General features: G+C 42.2%; 1 non-coding gene and 1 pseudogene across 1 annotated transcript; both read left to right on the top strand.

The window, feature by feature from the left end:
• Window positions 1-6,307: 6,307 nt before the first annotated feature.
• Window positions 6,308-6,487, top strand: LOC142095885 (U2 spliceosomal RNA; annotated as a pseudogene).
• An 812-nt stretch (window positions 6,488-7,299) lies between these two features.
• On the top strand, window positions 7,300-7,490 carry LOC142095641 (U2 spliceosomal RNA). The gene has a single exon (XR_012677836.1). It is a non-coding gene; the product is annotated as a U2 spliceosomal RNA (small nuclear RNA).
• Window positions 7,491-15,779: the final 8,289 nt, after the last annotated feature.

Here is a 15,779-nt window from a genome sequence, read left to right on the forward strand (position 1 = left end):
TGAATATTCCGAAAGAAGCTGGGCAGACAGTGTGATTAATTGCCTGGGGAGACGAGGACGGAACGGCAGGCTGACTAATCAGCGGGCGTCGCTGCACTTATGGTCAAGGGGAGGAGTTAATGCAAATTCTGCAGGCATCTCGTTTGAAAAGTCCTCGGCTCATGTGCGTGCCTTTGCAGACAGAGAGGTGTAAGGAGGGTCCCAGTGAAGGTGTCAGGCTTTTCAGGCTAGTCGGGCCTAGAATGTGCAGCAATGGAGTGTTGTGCGCCGCCGCTGAAGAGAGTATACGGTGTGTGGTGCGTCTGTCTCCTACAGTTGTCAGGCCTAGCCTGAGAAGCGGGCGCTTTCCTGGGTCCCTTTTCGGGTTATCGCTTCTCGGCCTTTTGGCTAAGATCAAGTGTAGTTTCTGCTGCACTTGGTCTGGCTGGGAGGTACTGAGGGTCTCCGGACTCGTCGGTAACGGGACGCGATCTGCGTTGTGCGAAAGCATAACCATTTTACAGCAAGAATGGCTGGGTTGAAGAACAGCGTGAGATTCATCATTAATGAGGAGCACCGATCTGGAAGTGGAATGGTCTGGCTGGTACAGGACGTTTTGGAGAAAATCGGAGGAATAACTGTAAGTGACATTTTTTGCATACAGGACTTTCCAAAACAGGGGATTTATGATGTCACACTCCACAATAGTGGCCTTTGCCTGCATTTATATGAGACCCTGAAGGCAAAGAGTGGGGAGAGCGCCATGCAGAGGCTGCGAATGGAACCTCTATTCGCCATGTTGGAGATCCCCCTTACAGTACATCTGTATAACCCCTATGCAGACATCAGCCTTATCCAGGCGTTTCTGCGCAATTACTGCTCCAAAGTGAGTGAAGGAGTCAGGCAGAAAAACATTTTGGGCATTTTTAATGGGAAGTGGAGGTTCTGGATAAAACTGAAGCCAGATACAGACCATGTGGGGGCCACAAAACACCCCCCAGCCAATTTCTCCATTGCAGGGGTAAAAGGGTTCCTGTTTTACCCCGGGCAGCCCACATTTTGTCGCCAGTGCTTCCAATACGGACACGTAAGGGAGGACTGCACAGCCGGGAAAACCTGCAGAAACTGTAAGCAGCCAGGACATGAAGCTGCTCAGTGCACTGTACCTAAATCCTGTGATATCTGTGGGTCCCAGGAGCACCCTGCCCGTCAGTGCCCATCAGCCAGGAGCACCCAGAGGAGGGCATGGGGTAGAGAGGAAGGTGCCACTGGGCTAATGAACATTTTGAAAGACCTGAACCCCCCTGTTGTGCAACTTGTGGGTCCCCAAAGCAGTGATGGGGAGCCCAGCGTGTCAGCTAAGGAGAACTCTCCTGCTGTAGTCAGTCAGCCATCACTGAGGCAGCCTCCTACAGCAGTCACTGGGCTGTCATCAGAGATACCTGACAGCCTCCTGTTAGCTAAAAGTGATAAAATCTCATCTGATGAGGAGGAGATGGAAGAAGAGGGGTCCCAGAGTGTACAGTGGGCCTCTTCCAGCGATGAGGGGGACAAACTTACCTCAGACTGTGACACTCAAAGTTTTATAGTGAAAACTAGAAAGTCTGTGAGGAGGAATCGCAGAGGAGGGAAAAAGCCCAGGATGGAGAAGGAGGAGTTTGTGTTGCCCCTGTCAGCCAATCCCTTCTCGTTGCTGGGCAGTCTGGAGCTGAGCCCCAGCAACCAAGAGAAGAATTCTACTACTGATCAGCTGTCTGGTTCTCGTTTGGTCAGAGGAGGACTGAAGCCTGGGGGCGGAGCCGGTCCCCCCGGCAGCCAATCCGGAGTCAGCTGAAGCCTGGCAGAAAGTTTTATGTATTGTGAAGTAAATCTAAGTGTTGGCTGCTTAAACTGCATCTAATGAGTTCTATAGAGATGCGGCCACTCTTATAATCCCACATGTACAAAGTTCCCTATCTGACACTGGACTTAGTGTCTGTTATCCCAATGTACAGTCCGTTTTTATGTCTAGTAATGTTTGCCTGTTTGGCCTCTTTTTCCTGTTTTTCCCCCTTACAGGTACTGTTTCCAGTTATAATAAACTTTATACATGAACTGCCCGTCAGCGGAGCCCGGCAGCGGCTGCTGCCGCTTGTTACATTGTCTGTGTCCGTTGTTCTATGTACTTGTCTTATATTACTTGTGTATGCAAATTATCATGAGCCGTCCTGGCTTAGCATGGACAGATCACAACAACATCGTGAAGCTAAGCAAGCCTGTCTGCGGCCGCGTTGTGGATGGGAGACCACAGGACTGGACTCTGTAGTTCTATTCCCACATAAGACATTTGTCTTATTTAGTTATAATATTTACTATTGTTTGGTTTTTAATGCTAAATGTATTCCTAGCCTGTTTAATATGAGGGGTGGTTGTAATATGCAGCTGCCTCTGCATAGTAAGTTATATTATGTTCATAATGTATCATATGTATGTATAATATTATTATTAGGGTTTGTAGAAGGTATTAGACAACACTTGTGGTTTAGAGGTTGTGTTGGAACAGCCAAGTTTAAAGCTAAGCAATATTTAGTAGGGTTAGATGATGGGAAGGGGATTTATAGTTATTTTTAGTAAGTTTTGTGTTTTTCATATAATTTAGTTTTATATATAATTTTAAAATAGGTTAGGTTTTTTATTTTTACACACACATGACTTGCCAAAAAATTGTGGCTGATATGGCCACTTTAGAAATCGTATCACTTAATGTGCGTAGCATAAAAAATAAGTATAGGAGAGGTGCGATTTTTGATTTTCTAGCCACCCTCAAAGGGGACATTTTTTGTTTACAAGAGTGTAATATTGAAAAGCCATTAGACAAAGATGTCTGGGAAAAGGGGGATAGTTTCTGGTCAGGTTCGGCAAAAAATAAAAATGATGGGATCGGTTTTTTAATTAGGAATAATGGTATAGTTGTTAAAAATTTTATTGAGGTAGAACCAGGGAGGTGTGCCATTCTTATTGTAGAATATAGGGGATGTTCTTTTAGAATCCTTAATGTATACGCACCAGCCGTAAAAACAGAAAGAAAAGAATTATTTGAAAAAATTAAGTTATTTATACCAGGGAGAATCCCTATTATTTTGGTAGGGGATTTTAACTGTATTATTTCCAAGGGAGGGAGGTTAGGTGGGGAAGGTAGTAAAATAGATGTCACCGGGAATTTGTTGAAAGAAATATTAAAAGATTTTGCCCTAGTAGATGTAGTAGAGAAGTGCCAAATTAGTCCACCCCCAATGACTTATTGGGCGGATAGAGGGACTGTATCCTCTAGATTAGATTATTTTTTTATTTCCAAAGGGTTGGAAGTCACTGAATATATTCAACAAAAAGTAGCCTTTTCAGACCATGAATGTATCAAATGCACCGTAAAGGGGAGGATAGAGGGGATGTATGGGAGAGGTAATTGGAAACTAAATATTAGGCTTTTGGAGGAGGAGGAGGTTAAAAAAGATTTTGCAAATAAGTATTTTTTGTGGGTAAGAAAAAAGAATGATTTTGGGGATATTTTATGTTGGTGGGATTGGGTCAAGGGGGAGTTTAAAAACTTCTTCAAAAAGTGGGGTGCTAAACTGGCATCAAAAAAACGAGAAAAGTATGAAGCTTTAAAAAAACGTTTAGAATTTTTGTATAAATTGCGAGAGTTGGGTTTAGAGGTTGGGGAGGAGATAGAAAAAGAACGGGTAGAAATTAATAAATTTTTGGTAGAAAAAGGTAAAGGGATCGTCTTCAGAGCTAAAATTGAAAAGATGGAGAAGGATGAAAAATGCTCGCGGTTCTTCTTCAAAAAGGTTTGTGATAGTAAGAAAGACATTGAAAGTATTGTAGATAAGAATGATTGTGAAGTGAAGGGTGAAAAAATGATGACTGCGATTCAAGATTTCTATAAGGACTTGTATGAAAGGAGAAGCTGTGATGATAGTATGATGAGTGAAGTGTTGTCGGCAGTGACTGAGAAGGTAAAAGAGGAGGAGAGAGAGTTGTTGGTAAATGAGGTGAGTGAGAGCGAAGTGTTGGAAGCATTGAAGTGTGCGAGTAAGAATAAAACGCCTGGATGTGATGGTTTGCCTGTGGAATTTTATATTGCTATGTGGGATTGTGTGGGAGCGGATTTTGTGAGTGTATGTAAATATATGTGGACAAGCGGTAGAATGAGTGATAGTATGAAAGAGGGTAGAATTGTTCTTTTACATAAGAAAGGAGACAGGAAATTATTAGGTAACTGGAGACCGATCACTTTATTAAATTCAGATTATAAAATTTATGCAAAAATTCTGGCCAATAGAATGAAAGACGTAATCGAGCAAGTGATTGGGGATGAACAAGTGTGTGCAATGCCTGGTAGAAGGATGTCTGATAATTTAGTTCTGTTGAGAGATGTGATTGGGGATTGTGTGAAGCGTAAGAAGAAATGTATGGTGACAACGATTGATTTTGAAAAAGCGTATGATAGAGTGTCACATGGTTTTATGTTTAGTGTGTTGTTGAAAATGGGTTTCCCTGTAGTGTTTGTTGAAAAAATTAGAAGCTTGTATGAGAATGCAAGATGTAAGGTTATGGTAAATGGAAGAGAGAGTGAGACCCTTTTAGTTAAGTCTGGGGTGAGACAGGGGTGCCCATTATCCCCTATAGCCTTTATATGTGTAATTGAGCCATTAATCAGAATGATAAATAAAGACAAAGTTATGAGAGGCCTATTAATTCCTGGGAGTGGGGGTCAACAGCTGAAAGTTCTTGGATACATGGACGATGTGGTATTAATCTGTGATAGGGAATCTAGCATAAAAAGAGCTAAATTATTACTGAATATGTTTTGTGGCGCGTCCGCCTTTAAAGTTAATTGGGAGAAATGTCACCTTAAATGTTTTGGAGATAGTAGTGCAAAAATTGATGGGTTTGATTGTGTAGAGGGCGGGATTAAAGTTTTGGGTGTTGTGTTTGATGATGAGATGAAAGGGCGTGAGAGTTGGGATGAGTGTGGAAAGAAAGTTGCAAGGAAATTGGATTTCTGGAGATTAAGAAATCTATCAATGACAGGAAAAATATTAATTATCAAAAGTGTGATTCTGTCATTGTTGTTGTTTGTTGCCTGTGTTTTTCCACCGAATGCTAAAGTAGTGAAAAAGATGAGCAGAATGATTTTTCTTTTTCTATGGGGATGTAAGATGGAACGACTGAAGAGAACGGATGTGGTGAAAAAAAGGATGAAAGGAGGGCTGAATTTCCCTGATATTGAGAGGTATCTGGGGGTGAACTGCGTGACAATGATTGTGAGAATGATTGAAGGGAAGGGAAAAGCAGCGTGTATGATGAAATATCTGGCGGGATGGATGTTGCGTGGTTTGGGTTGGCATAAACGAGAGTTGAATGTTCCAATAGCGTTTGATTGTCCGGAGTGGTATAAATGGGTTGAATGTTTTATTAGGAAAAATGATTTGAATGGTTTAAAAATGAATGACTTTAAGGACAAAAAGAAAGTTTTGAAAATTCTGAGTGATAGAGAAAGCATGTGTAATATTGAGTATTTGAAAACTAATGAAACAACTGATGTATGGAAGAAAATGAGTACAAATGGTATGACGAACAGACAGAAAGATATTGTATGGATGGTTATACATGGTATTTTGCCTGTGCGTGATGTGCAAAAGAGGAGAGATCTGGTAAGAAAGGATGTATGTCCGAGAGAAGAATGTGGTGGGAAAGAAACAATTATGCATTTGATGTGGAACTGTAATTTTGGGCGGAAGGTGTGGAAGGGTCTGGGTGGTCTGGTGAAAGAGTTAACTGGTGTGGAAGTAATGACTTGGAAGGTTGCAATGTTTGGAATGGGAGCGTGTGGAAAAGTTAGGGAGAGATTGTTATGGTTGATGATGACATGTGTGATGGAGGTTTTGTGGGATGCCAGGAATTTATGTGTGTTTAAAAAGGATGATTTGACTGTGAAAGATTGTATACGAATGGTATTAGCCAAATTATATTTATGTTATTTAGTTGATAGGAAAGGGAATAATGACGAAGATTCGGAAGGAATTTGGAAGACAAAAAAATGGAAACATCTGGTGAAGGTTTAGTGGAGAGTAGGAGGTTCTAATTGTAAATATTAGGGAAGAGTAGGAGGTTTTTATTGTATATATTAGTGGATTTTTTTAGTGTAAATATTGGTGAAGAGTAGGAAATTTCTCTTTTACATTTTAATAGAGAGCAGGAGATTTTGTTGTTTGTAAAATGTTACTTGTATTTAATGCTTTGTTTACTTATGAATGATTATTGTATTTTATGAAAGTTATTAAATAAACATTTTTATACAAAAAAAAAAAAATCTGTTCTTATCAGTTTAATATCTGATACGCCCCCTATCTGGGGGCCATATATTAAATGGATTTTTAGAACAGGGAGATGGAAGAAGAGCTTGCTCTGTCCACTCCACGCATTGACCTGGTATTGCAGTACTTCCAGGACCGGTGCACTTCTCTTATCCAGTTATCAAAAAATAGAATCATGTCTCTTTTCAGCTACAAAAATCCCTAAGAACAGATTTTTGTCTCCTGTGTCTTATTTCGTGTCAATTTATTGTGTCTTTTTGTTGTTTTGTTTCTTATCTTTTAGCAAACAAGCATTTGCAGATAAGAAGACCCTTTTCTTTGCCCAAAAGGATTACTGCATTGATCCAATTATTTCTTTAATGGAGCAACTTGTGATTTGCTAATTCAATTGGATCTCCGAATGAATGGAACTATCAATCTGACGTAGTGTGTCTCCCTCTTGTGGACCCAGTGACATAATAAAGGCAAGTGAGGATTATGACACACCTTTTAGAACCCTGCTGTTGCAGCATGCAGCTTCCTTGTCTATTTACTTGCCGGTGGCCCGAGAAACAATTGTGATGCACCTTGAAGTGCTGTTTCTGTGACATGCTGTGAATATTCCGAAAGAAGCTGGGCAGACAGTGTGATTAATTGCCTGGGGAGACGAGGACGGAACGGCAGGCTGACTAATCAGCGGGCGTCGCTGCACTTATGGTCAAGGGGAGGAGTTAATGCAAATTCTGCAGGCATCTCGTTTGAAAAGTCCTCGGCTCATGTGCGTGCCTTTGCAGACAGAGAGGTGTAAGGAGGGTCCCAGTGAAGGTGTCAGGCTTTTCAGGCTAGTCGGGCCTAGAATGTGCAGCAATGGAGTGTTGTGCGCCGCCGCTGAAGAGAGTATACGGTGTGTGGTGCGTCTGTCTCCTACAGTTGTCAGGCCTAGCCTGAGAAGCGGGCGCTTTCCTGGGTCCCTTTTCGGGTTATCGCTTCTCGGCCTTTTGGCTAAGATCAAGTGTAGTATCTGTTCTTATCAGTTTAATATCTGATACGCCCCCTATCTGGGGGCCATATATTAAATGGATTTTTAGAACAGGGAGATGGAAGAAGAGCTTGCTCTGTCCACTCCACGCATTGACCTGGTATTGCAGTACTTCCAGGACCGGTGCACTTCTCTTATCCAGTTATCAAAAAATAGAATCATGTCTCTTTTCAGCTACAAAAATCCCTAAGAACAGATTTTTGTCTCCTGTGTCTTATTTCGTGTCAATTTATTGTGTCTTTTTGTTGTTTTGTTTCTTATCTTTTAGCAAACAAGCATTTGCAGATAAGAAGACCCTTTTCTTTGCCCAAAAGGATTACTGCATTGATCCAATTATTTCTTTAATGGAGCAACTTGTGATTTGCTAATTCAATTGGATCTCCGAATGAATGGAACTATCAATCTGACGTAGTGTGTCTCCCTCTTGTGGACCCAGTGACATAATAAAGGCAAGTGAGGATTATGACACACCTTTTAGAACCCTGCTGTTGCAGCATGCAGCTTCCTTGTCTATTTACTTGCCGGTGGCCCGAGAAACAATTGTGATGCACCTTGAAGTGCTGTTTCTGTGACATGCTGTGAATATTCCGAAAGAAGCTGGGCAGACAGTGTGATTAATTGCCTGGGGAGACGAGGACGGAACGGCAGGCTGACTAATCAGCGGGCGTCGCTGCACTTATGGTCAAGGGGAGGAGTTAATGCAAATTCTGCAGGCATCTCGTTTGAAAAGTCCTCGGCTCATGTGCGTGCCTTTGCAGACAGAGAGGTGTAAGGAGGGTCCCAGTGAAGGTGTCAGGCTTTTCAGGCTAGTCGGGCCTAGAATGTGCAGCAATGGAGTGTTGTGCGCCGCCGCTGAAGAGAGTATACGGTGTGTGGTGCGTCTGTCTCCTACAGTTGTCAGGCCTAGCCTGAGAAGCGGGCGCTTTCCTGGGTCCCTTTTCGGGTTATCGCTTCTCGGCCTTTTGGCTAAGATCAAGTGTAGTTTCTGCTGCACTTGGTCTGGCTGGGAGGTACTGAGGGTCTCCGGACTCGTCGGTAACGGGACGCGATCTGCGTTGTGCGAAAGCATAACCATTTTACAGCAAGAATGGCTGGGTTGAAGAACAGCGTGAGATTCATCATTAATGAGGAGCACCGATCTGGAAGTGGAATGGTCTGGCTGGTACAGGACGTTTTGGAGAAAATCGGAGGAATAACTGTAAGTGACATTTTTTGCATACAGGACTTTCCAAAACAGGGGATTTATGATGTCACACTCCACAATAGTGGCCTTTGCCTGCATTTATATGAGACCCTGAAGGCAAAGAGTGGGGAGAGCGCCATGCAGAGGCTGCGAATGGAACCTCTATTCGCCATGTTGGAGATCCCCCTTACAGTACATCTGTATAACCCCTATGCAGACATCAGCCTTATCCAGGCGTTTCTGCGCAATTACTGCTCCAAAGTGAGTGAAGGAGTCAGGCAGAAAAACATTTTGGGCATTTTTAATGGGAAGTGGAGGTTCTGGATAAAACTGAAGCCAGATACAGACCATGTGGGGGCCACAAAACACCCCCCAGCCAATTTCTCCATTGCAGGGGTAAAAGGGTTCCTGTTTTACCCCGGGCAGCCCACATTTTGTCGCCAGTGCTTCCAATACGGACACGTAAGGGAGGACTGCACAGCCGGGAAAACCTGCAGAAACTGTAAGCAGCCAGGACATGAAGCTGCTCAGTGCACTGTACCTAAATCCTGTGATATCTGTGGGTCCCAGGAGCACCCTGCCCGTCAGTGCCCATCAGCCAGGAGCACCCAGAGGAGGGCATGGGGTAGAGAGGAAGGTGCCACTGGGCTAATGAACATTTTGAAAGACCTGAACCCCCCTGTTGTGCAACTTGTGGGTCCCCAAAGCAGTGATGGGGAGCCCAGCGTGTCAGCTAAGGAGAACTCTCCTGCTGTAGTCAGTCAGCCATCACTGAGGCAGCCTCCTACAGCAGTCACTGGGCTGTCATCAGAGATACCTGACAGCCTCCTGTTAGCTAAAAGTGATAAAATCTCATCTGATGAGGAGGAGATGGAAGAAGAGGGGTCCCAGAGTGTACAGTGGGCCTCTTCCAGCGATGAGGGGGACAAACTTACCTCAGACTGTGACACTCAAAGTTTTATAGTGAAAACTAGAAAGTCTGTGAGGAGGAATCGCAGAGGAGGGAAAAAGCCCAGGATGGAGAAGGAGGAGTTTGTGTTGCCCCTGTCAGCCAATCCCTTCTCGTTGCTGGGCAGTCTGGAGCTGAGCCCCAGCAACCAAGAGAAGAATTCTACTACTGATCAGCTGTCTGGTTCTCGTTTGGTCAGAGGAGGACTGAAGCCTGGGGGCGGAGCCGGTCCCCCCGGCAGCCAATCCGGAGTCAGCTGAAGCCTGGCAGAAAGTTTTATGTATTGTGAAGTAAATCTAAGTGTTGGCTGCTTAAACTGCATCTAATGAGTTCTATAGAGATGCGGCCACTCTTATAATCCCACATGTACAAAGTTCCCTATCTGACACTGGACTTAGTGTCTGTTATCCCAATGTACAGTCCGTTTTTATGTATAGTAATGTTTGCCTGTTTGGGCTCTTTTTCCTGTTTTTCCCCCTTACAGGTACTGTTTCCAGTTATAATAAACTTTATACATGAACTGCCCGTCAGCGGAGCCCGGCAGCGGCTGCTGCCGCTTGTTACATTGTCTGTGTCCGTTGTTCTATGTACTTGTCTTATATTACTTGTGTATGCAAATTATCATGAGCCGTCCTGGCTTAGCATGGACAGATCACAACAACATCGTGAAGCTAAGCAAGCCTGTCTGCGGCCGCGTTGTGGATGGGAGACCACAGGACTGGACTCTGTAGTTCTATTCCCACATAAGACATTTGTCTTATTTAGTTATAATATTTACTATTGTTTGGTTTTTAATGCTAAATGTATTCCTAGCCTGTTTAATATGAGGGGTGGTTGTAATATGCAGCTGCCTCTGCATAGTAAGTTATATTATGTTCATAATGTATCATATGTATGTATAATATTATTATTAGGGTTTGTAGAAGGTATTAGACAACACTTGTGGTTTAGAGGTTGTGTTGGAACAGCCAAGTTTAAAGCTAAGCAATATTTAGTAGGGTTAGATGATGGGAAGGGGATTTATAGTTATTTTTAGTAAGTTTTGTGTTTTTCATATAATTTAGTTTTATATATAATTTTAAAATAGGTTAGGTTTTTTATTTTTACACACACATGACTTGCCAAAAAATTGTGGCTGATATGGCCACTTTAGAAATCGTATCACTTAATGTGCGTAGCATAAAAAATAAGTATAGGAGAGGTGCGATTTTTGATTTTCTAGCCACCCTCAAAGGGGACATTTTTTGTTTACAAGAGTGTAATATTGAAAAGCCATTAGACAAAGATGTCTGGGAAAAGGGGGATAGTTTCTGGTCAGGTTCGGCAAAAAATAAAAATGATGGGATCGGTTTTTTAATTAGGAATAATGGTATAGTTGTTAAAAATTTTATTGAGGTAGAACCAGGGAGGTGTGCCATTCTTATTGTAGAATATAGGGGATGTTCTTTTAGAATCCTTAATGTATACGCACCAGCCGTAAAAACAGAAAGAAAAGAATTATTTGAAAAAATTAAGTTATTTATACCAGGGAGAATCCCTATTATTTTGGTAGGGGATTTTAACTGTATTATTTCCAAGGGAGGGAGGTTAGGTGGGGAAGGTAGTAAAATAGATGTCACCGGGAATTTGTTGAAAGAAATATTAAAAGATTTTGCCCTAGTAGATGTAGTAGAGAAGTGCCAAATTAGTCCACCCCCAATGACTTATTGGGCGGATAGAGGGACTGTATCCTCTAGATTAGATTATTTTTTTATTTCCAAAGGGTTGGAAGTCACTGAATATATTCAACAAAAAGTAGCCTTTTCAGACCATGAATGTATCAAATGCACCGTAAAGGGGAGGATAGAGGGGATGTATGGGAGAGGTAATTGGAAACTAAATATTAGGCTTTTGGAGGAGGAGGAGGTTAAAAAAGATTTTGCAAATAAGTATTTTTTGTGGGTAAGAAAAAAGAATGATTTTGGGGATATTTTATGTTGGTGGGATTGGGTCAAGGGGGAGTTTAAAAACTTCTTCAAAAAGTGGGGTGCTAAACTGGCATCAAAAAAACGAGAAAAGTATGAAGCTTTAAAAAAACGTTTAGAATTTTTGTATAAATTGCGAGAGTTGGGTTTAGAGGTTGGGGAGGAGATAGAAAAAGAACGGGTAGAAATTAATAAATTTTTGGTAGAAAAAGGTAAAGGGATCGTCTTCAGAGCTAAAATTGAAAAGATGGAGAAGGATGAAAAATGCTCGCGGTTCTTCTTCAAAAAGGTTTGTGATAGTAAGAAAGACATTGAAAGTATTGTAGATAAGAATGATTGTGAAGTGAAGGGTGAAAAAATGATGACTGCGATTCAAGATTTCTATAAGGACTTGTATGAAAGGAGAAGCTGTGATGATAGTATGATGAGTGAAGTGTTGTCGGCAGTGACTGAGAAGGTAAAAGAGGAGGAGAGAGAGTTGTTGGTAAATGAGGTGAGTGAGAGCGAAGTGTTGGAAGCATTGAAGTGTGCGAGTAAGAATAAAACGCCTGGATGTGATGGTTTGCCTGTGGAATTTTATATTGCTATGTGGGATTGTGTGGGAGCGGATTTTGTGAGTGTATGTAAATATATGTGGACAAGCGGTAGAATGAGTGATAGTATGAAAGAGGGTAGAATTGTTCTTTTACATAAGAAAGGAGACAGGAAATTATTAGGTAACTGGAGACCGATCACTTTATTAAATTCAGATTATAAAATTTATGCAAAAATTCTGGCCAATAGAATGAAAGACGTAATCGAGCAAGTGATTGGGGATGAACAAGTGTGTGCAATGCCTGGTAGAAGGATGTCTGATAATTTAGTTCTGTTGAGAGATGTGATTGGGGATTGTGTGAAGCGTAAGAAGAAATGTATGGTGACAACGATTGATTTTGAAAAAGCGTATGATAGAGTGTCACATGGTTTTATGTTTAGTGTGTTGTTGAAAATGGGTTTCCCTGTAGTGTTTGTTGAAAAAATTAGAAGCTTGTATGAGAATGCAAGATGTAAGGTTATGGTAAATGGAAGAGAGAGTGAGACCCTTTTAGTTAAGTCTGGGGTGAGACAGGGGTGCCCATTATCCCCTATAGCCTTTATATGTGTAATTGAGCCATTAATCAGAATGATAAATAAAGACAAAGTTATGAGAGGCCTATTAATTCCTGGGAGTGGGGGTCAACAGCTGAAAGTTCTTGGATACATGGACGATGTGGTATTAATCTGTGATAGGGAATCTAGCATAAAAAGAGCTAAATTATTACTGAATATGTTTTGTGGCGCGTCCGCCTTTAAAGTTAATTGGGAGAAATGTCACCTTAAATGTTTTGGAGATAGTAGTGCAAAAATTGATGGGTTTGATTGTGTAGAGGGCGGGATTAAAGTTTTGGGTGTTGTGTTTGATGATGAGATGAAAGGGCGTGAGAGTTGGGATGAGTGTGGAAAGAAAGTTGCAAGGAAATTGGATTTCTGGAGATTAAGAAATCTATCAATGACAGGAAAAATATTAATTATCAAAAGTGTGATTCTGTCATTGTTGTTGTTTGTTGCCTGTGTTTTTCCACCGAATGCTAAAGTAGTGAAAAAGATGAGCAGAATGATTTTTCTTTTTCTATGGGGATGTAAGATGGAACGACTGAAGAGAACGGATGTGGTGAAAAAAAGGATGAAAGGAGGGCTGAATTTCCCTGATATTGAGAGGTATCTGGGGGTGAACTGCGTGACAATGATTGTGAGAATGATTGAAGGGAAGGGAAAAGCAGCGTGTATGATGAAATATCTGGCGGGATGGATGTTGCGTGGTTTGGGTTGGCATAAACGAGAGTTGAATGTTCCAATAGCGTTTGATTGTCCGGAGTGGTATAAATGGGTTGAATGTTTTATTAGGAAAAATGATTTGAATGGTTTAAAAATGAATGACTTTAAGGACAAAAAGAAAGTTTTGAAAATTCTGAGTGATAGAGAAAGCATGTGTAATATTGAGTATTTGAAAACTAATGAAACAACTGATGTATGGAAGAAAATGAGTACAAATGGTATGACGAACAGACAGAAAGATATTGTATGGATGGTTATACATGGTATTTTGCCTGTGCGTGATGTGCAAAAGAGGAGAGATCTGGTAAGAAAGGATGTATGTCCGAGAGAAGAATGTGGTGGGAAAGAAACAATTATGCATTTGATGTGGAACTGTAATTTTGGGCGGAAGGTGTGGAAGGGTCTGGGTGGTCTGGTGAAAGAGTTAACTGGTGTGGAAGTAATGACTTGGAAGGTTGCAATGTTTGGAATGGGAGCGTGTGGAAAAGTTAGGGAGAGATTGTTATGGTTGATGATGACATGTGTGATGGAGGTTTTGTGGGATGCCAGGAATTTATGTGTGTTTAAAAAGGATGATTTGACTGTGAAAGATTGTATACGAATGGTATTAGCCAAATTATATTTATGTTATTTAGTTGATAGGAAAGGGAATAATGACGAAGATTCGGAAGGAATTTGGAAGACAAAAAAATGGAAACATCTGGTGAAGGTTTAGTGGAGAGTAGGAGGTTCTAATTGTAAATATTAGGGAAGAGTAGGAGGTTTTTATTGTATATATTAGTGGATTTTTTTAGTGTAAATATTGGTGAAGAGTAGGAAATTTCTCTTTTACATTTTAATAGAGAGCAGGAGATTTTGTTGTTTGTAAAATGTTACTTGTATTTAATGCTTTGTTTACTTATGAATGATTATTGTATTTTATGAAAGTTATTAAATAAACATTTTTATACAAAAAAAAAAAAAAAAAAAAAAATTCTGCTGCACTTGGTCTGGCTGGGAGGTACTGAGGGTCTCCGGACTCGTCGGTAACGGGACGCGATCTGCGTTGTGCGAAAGCATAACCATTTTACAGCAAGAATGGCTGGGTTGAAGAACAGCGTGAGATTCATCATTAATGAGGAGCACCGATCTGGAAGTGGAATGGTCTGGCTGGTACAGGACGTTTTGGAGAAAATCGGAGGAATAACTGTAAGTGACATTTTTTGCATACAGGACTTTCCAAAACAGGGGATTTATGATGTCACACTCCACAATAGTGGCCTTTGCCTGCATTTATATGAGACCCTGAAGGCAAAGAGTGGGGAGAGCGCCATGCAGAGGCTGCGAATGGAACCTCTATTCGCCATGTTGGAGATCCCCCTTACAGTACATCTGTATAACCCCTATGCAGACATCAGCCTTATCCAGGCGTTTCTGCGCAATTACTGCTCCAAAGTGAGTGAAGGAGTCAGGCAGAAAAACATTTTGGGCATTTTTAATGGGAAGTGGAGGTTCTGGATAAAACTGAAGCCAGATACAGACCATGTGGGGGCCACAAAACACCCCCCAGCCAATTTCTCCATTGCAGGGGTAAAAGGGTTCCTGTTTTACCCCGGGCAGCCCACATTTTGTCGCCAGTGCTTCCAATACGGACACGTAAGGGAGGACTGCACAGCCGGGAAAACCTGCAGAAACTGTAAGCAGCCAGGACATGAAGCTGCTCAGTGCACTGTACCTAAATCCTGTGATATCTGTGGGTCCCAGGAGCACCCTGCCCGTCAGTGCCCATCAGCCAGGAGCACCCAGAGGAGGGCATGGGGTAGAGAGGAAGGTGCCACTGGGCTAATGAACATTTTGAAAGACCTGAACCCCCCTGTTGTGCAACTTGTGGGTCCCCAAAGCAGTGATGGGGAGCCCAGCGTGTCAGCTAAGGAGAACTCTCCTGCTGTAGTCAGTCAGCCATCACTGAGGCAGCCTCCTACAGCAGTCACTGGGCTGTCATCAGAGATACCTGACAGCCTCCTGTTAGCTAAAAGTGATAAAATCTCATCTGATGAGGAGGAGATGGAAGAAGAGGGGTCCCAGAGTGTACAGTGGGCCTCTTCCAGCGATGAGGGGGACAAACTTACCTCAGACTGTGACACTCAAAGTTTTATAGTGAAAACTAGAAAGTCTGTGAGGAGGAATCGCAGAGGAGGGAAAAAGCCCAGGATGGAGAAGGAGGAGTTTGTGTTGCCCCTGTCAGCCAATCCCTTCTCGTTGCTGGGCAGTCTGGAGCTGAGCCCCAGCAACCAAGAGAAGAATTCTACTACTGATCAGCTGTCTGGTTCTCGTTTGGTCAGAGGAGGACTGAAGCCTGGGGGCGGAGCCGGTCCCCCCGGCAGCCAATCCGGAGTCAGCTGAAGCCTGGCAGAAAGTTTTATGTATTGTGAAGTAAATCTAAGTGTTGGCTGCTTAAACTGCATCTGATGAGTTCTATAGAGATGCGGCCACT

This window comes from Mixophyes fleayi, chromosome 6 (genome assembly GCF_038048845.1).
Source record: "Mixophyes fleayi isolate aMixFle1 chromosome 6, aMixFle1.hap1, whole genome shotgun sequence".
NCBI lineage: Eukaryota > Metazoa > Chordata > Amphibia > Anura > Limnodynastidae > Mixophyes > Mixophyes fleayi.